Raw genomic sequence first — 5,493 nt, 5'->3', positions numbered from 1 at the left:
GAAGAAGAAAATGAAGAAGAAAAGATGATGAGAGTAACTTACTCTCCAATCTTCAACTTGCCAAGCTTTTTGCAAAGTGTTAATGTATGAAGATACATGGGTATTTATAGAGTTGTGGGGTGGGAGAAATCTGATTTCTAAACCCAATTTCCAAGGCAATCTAGCAAATCTAAGAAGGTGAGTGAATCATGGGTTAAGTGAGTGATTTAGGGGATTTGGTGGTAGTGAAATCTATAAGATTTAGTGGTTAGATTTTGTGAAGTGACTCATACGACGCGACGACTTCTACGAAACGTGCGCGATTAAAACCATGCTCAAGTATTGTCGGCCAATATTCGGGTAGTAAAAAATGATCGCCCAATTTTACTTTATGGTTGTAACTTCGAATTTCGGCATTCCGAGTGAAAAATATTTAGAGAATAGGTATGAGTGTAATCAGGGTCTATTTTGACTCGAAATTAAATTACGAAGCCAATGGCGCGATCAGAATTCGATTCCGAGTTACGGAACTCAAAAAAACGCTTTTTGAGCCGTACCGGGCGGATTCAACCCCGACAGTGGTCCAGAACCGACCGTCTCCAAAAATTACCAAAATTTACCACAAAATTGGAAATAAAATTTCAAGAATAAAAATCAACTAGAGTTTTGTCTAATTCCTTACCGAAAATTCCCAGAAATTCATTTTTGAATATATAATTAATGAAAATATTAGTAAAATCTTATAATTCAAACTCGTAAAATTCGCAGTGTTACAAAATCGAAAGAGGTAGAATATATAGTCTTATAGGAAGAAGACATTTTTTGAGAACACCAAGGTATTTGTCGAGGTCAATTTTATTTGGGAAGTCACTTACACAACCTACTTGGATAACTTGGTATTAGTAAAGAAACCCTATGGTGAATGACATATGTGTGTAGACTACACCGACCTTAACAAGGTTTTCCTTTTGGACCCTTATATGCTCCTGACATAAATCACTTGGTGGATATCTCCTCTAACTATCAATACTTGTCATTTATGGATATCTACTATGGGTACAACCTGATTCCTATGTTTCCACCCGATTAGATAAAACAATGTTCATAATAGACTAGGAGGCCTATTTTATACGGTGATGACATTCAATCTCAAGAATGCATGGGCCACCTTCCAGAGGATGATGAACCAAGTTTTTGATGGGCAGATTGGCCGACATATGGAAAAGTACATGGATATGATTCCAAAAGGCCTCCCCTAGAAGGAGCACGTTTCGATATTTGAAGATATTTTCCAGCAGCTCGAGAAGTTCAATGTGAAGCTTTACCTGGAAAATTATACTTTTCTAGTGGAAGCAATCAAATTCTTAAGTTTTCTATCATCAAGTCGAAGAATTGAGGCAAACCCGCCAAGTGTCAGACCATGATGGATATGAGGAGTCTCTCCACGATTAAATAAGTTCAACAGCTAAATGATCATTAAGCTTCCATGTCAGGGTTTTTCCTTCATATGCTCAACACTCACTCTCTTTCTTCTAGTTGCTGAAGAGGGGCAAGAAGTTTGAATGGTCTAATCAATGGGAAAAGGCCTTCAAAATCATCAAGCAACATCTGGCTCCCCCCATCCTCACCAAACCAACACTTGATTAGCGAGACTCATGGAGGACAGAGCTTGATATACTTTAGCATCAAGGAATTGCAAGGTACAGAGCTCTGATATCAAAAGTTAGAAATTTTTGGCATACACCTTACTCATGGCCACTAGAAGGCTTGGGCAATACTTTCAATCACATCAAACTGTGATAAAAACCAATCAGCCCATCAAGCAAATTTTATGTAAGCCTAAGTTGGCAGGTGAGATTATAACATGGTTCATTAAGCTATCTCATTTTGATATATGGTATGAGCACCGAACATTCATCAAAGCCAGGTGCTTTCAGACTTCATCGTTAAGCGTATAGTACACCCAAAGAATTATGGTCACGGGTGGAAAATCTATGTTGACGAGTCTTCAAACCCTAAGGGCAGTGAGATTGGCATCCTACTAGAAAATGAATGAGGTTTGACAATAGAAAATTCCCTAACATTCACCATCTGAACATCTAATAATCAAGTTGAATATGAAGCTTGCATAGTCATCTACAATTGATTAGGGAAGTCGGGGTGGACAAAGTGGTGATTTGCACTAATTCCCATATAGCAATTTCACTAATAGTCGATACTTACCAAACTAAGGATCCCCTCTAGTTATGTACCTCGCTAAGGTGAAAGAGATGATGTCCAAGTTTGAAGAGGCAACTTTTCGCCACATCGCCAAAGATTAAAATGATTGGGCTGACATCTTGTCAAAACTGGCTAGTACATAGAGTCTGGTTAGTGACCGCTTTATAATCCAAAGGACCATCATCCAACCCAACATCATGGTGTTAATCAAGCAGATACTCCAACTCACTAGATTGGCTCTATCGTAAAGTATTTGCAAAAAAGGGACCTGCTGACCGACAAAAAAGAGAGGCAGTGGCTCCTTCGATACAACTCATAGTACAACCTGGTTCAAGGGTTTTCATGTAGGCAAGGTTTCTCAAAACCACTGATCAAGTGCATCGGGCTGGACAAGGCAGATTATGCGTTAAGAGAGGTCCATGAAGGCAGATTGAACACTACTTGGGGGATGCTTCTTTGGCAAATTAAAGAAGGTCCTCAAAGTTGTATACTTCTGGCCAACTATGAAAATGATGCCTCCAACTTGATTCGTTGGTGGACCCACAATGATTCATGGACTTCCATAAAGCCCCACCTGAAGAAAAGACTACCACCATGGCCCCTTGGTCATTCTACAGGAGTGGAGATGACATATTGGGACCATTTCCTCAAGCTGATAGATAGTTGGAGTTTTTATTTATTGTGGTGATCAATTATTTCACCAACTGGATAGAAGTAGAGGCACTTGCCACCGTTACCTTTGCCAACTTCCAGAAATTCACCAGGAACAATATAATCACCTGATTCGAAATTCCCTCAAACATAAGTATAGATGATGGAACCCAGTTTTTTAATCGGGAACTAACAGTTGGTTGGCTCGACATGACAGGATAGTCAGTCATGCCAACAACATATACTAGAGAATATATAGTTCATAGTTTTCTCCTCTATAAATAAATGAGACCCTTCATAAGGAAGTTAATGCCTAGTACTTTCTTTTATACTCTTGCATTCTATTCTCTCTTTACACGCATTTTTTTCATATTGACTTTAGTGTCGGAGTATTTTTAGGTACTCACTAGGCATTCCCAAACCAAATTCAGGCGACATCTCAACTATATCTTGCCTGAATTCCAACATCCCAACCCCACAACCTCCATACCAAAGAACAATATATATTAAAGTTTTTGACTTGTGACGGGTAGATGGTAGTAATGGATGAAATAATCTCATTATAAGTTAATGACATATATAATTCCATTAATTGAGTCAACATTTTTGGGAACCCTTTCGTTTATGAGATTTTATAAGCACTCAGGAGTCAACATTAAATTGATCCGCCAACATGACTTATGTTCACTACAACCAAAATTTCCTATTTTGATTAGAATTGAATTAATATATACTATGATTATTATACTAAACGGTAACAACCCAACTTATACTAGTACACAATCTCCTCAAAGTCAAAATCAATTTACTAACGATACGTTGGTTTAATGGTGTAAGGTTTGCTAGTTTCCTAGAACGACTAAAAAGTCAAGGATTCAATTCTTGTAAGTAACACTTATCAAGGGAGCAACCACGAACCCCGGAAGAAATTAGTTTTTTACCTAAAAAGTAAATAAATATCCTTGGTAGTTGGAAAAAAATCCAAATCAATTTTACAAGTCAAAAGTGATTCAACTCATCTCAACCATTATTATATTATAAAACAAATAATGACATGCATGCTCAATGGCTTAGGACCCTAAGTTATTATACAGCTTTACATGTTGGATCTGTGCTTGACAAATAAGGGAGACAAAACTCAGAGATAGAGGAGGATGGTCATATGGTGGTGTTACTATGTCGTGTGTAAGGTCAGTGTGAGACTGAACAATGAGGTGGAAAAGAGAGAGAGAAAAGAGAGGATTTAGAGAAAGAGGTGCCATTTCTTGCATTAGTTATTTTATGTAAGTTTTGAACAGTTTGTATGCTAAGAAACCGACACTAGGGTGCGGCCCTGGCTCGCACGATTGCCCAAGATTTGTGCACTGTGCTCCCTCTTCTCATGTTTCTTATGCTGTTTTTTAACCAAATAAATTACCCATCCCTCATCTCCTTCCACCTTATGTTATCTACCTATCCATTATCTATATTCGTAGTATTTCATCTTTCTTGAAGTGACCTTTCATGCATACTGTTCACCTTATCTATCACAACACGTGGTGAGATCAAGTTGAGCATGCATTCATGAATGAATGAATATCAATAATATATCACAATGTTGTCAAATTTTAATATCTAGTAATCTGAAAATCTTCTGCTGAAGAATTTAAAACGTACTACAGAAGTATTCGTTTTCTTTTTATGAATGTATGTTATGGTTGATAATTGGGCATTATAATACAATCTATGATTACTAAAATATATATATATATATATATATTAGTTACATATATATAACAATACAATTCATAATTAGTAACATACCTAATATAATATATGTATATATATTAATTAGTAAAATATATAATAGTATCATATATAACATTATAATTCATAATTCGTAACATATATAATAATACATGCATAACAATTCATGGTATATGTTAATTTCAAACCCAATATCATAAGAGTTTAAAATTCATGTATTGTCATTGTAATTTTTTGTTAGTTCATTATCCACCATTGATTTGTATTATTTTTGTTTGAAAGTCAATGATAATTAACATATGAAAGATGAATAATTTGTTGACAGTGTAAAAAACACTTACACTTTTAGTCTGTACATATCAAATTCATACCATAAAAGTTATATGTTCCAAATCATCAAGACAATGAGAAACAATTTAGCAAGTAGTAAAATAGATAATACTAACATAATAACAATTTAGTAAAATGTTTAACACTACAATTCACTCAAACTTGTTCACTAAGGTATAAAATTGGTTGAACACTTTAAACAACAATAAAACACCATTTCCTAATATCTATTTCTTTAATATGCGATTTTGTTCTGTTTCAACCATTTCTAAATTTTTAAAACCATGTACAACACCAAACATAAGTGATTCCTTAAAAAAATAACTAAACTGAACTGCAAAATTGAACCAAACCACATTTTGTGGTTGAATTCGATTTGATTCTATCAGTTTCAGGGTTTAAACTGGAACCACTTATACCTTTATCCATTCCCACTCAACACTCTACCAACATCCAAGGTCACTAATGCTTGCTTCTCCATTGGGGCATAGGTTGTAAAGCCTATGATATCTGAGTTCAAGTTTTTCTAATCTAATCACAGATGGTGGCAGAAGCTTCTGTACTTCC

This window comes from Lupinus angustifolius, unplaced genomic scaffold (assembly GCF_001865875.1).
Source record: "Lupinus angustifolius cultivar Tanjil unplaced genomic scaffold, LupAngTanjil_v1.0 Scaffold_94_1, whole genome shotgun sequence".
Lineage (NCBI taxonomy): Eukaryota > Viridiplantae > Streptophyta > Magnoliopsida > Fabales > Fabaceae > Lupinus > Lupinus angustifolius.
The sequence above is the reverse complement of the archived record's forward strand: the minus strand, read 5'-3'. Positions refer to the sequence as shown.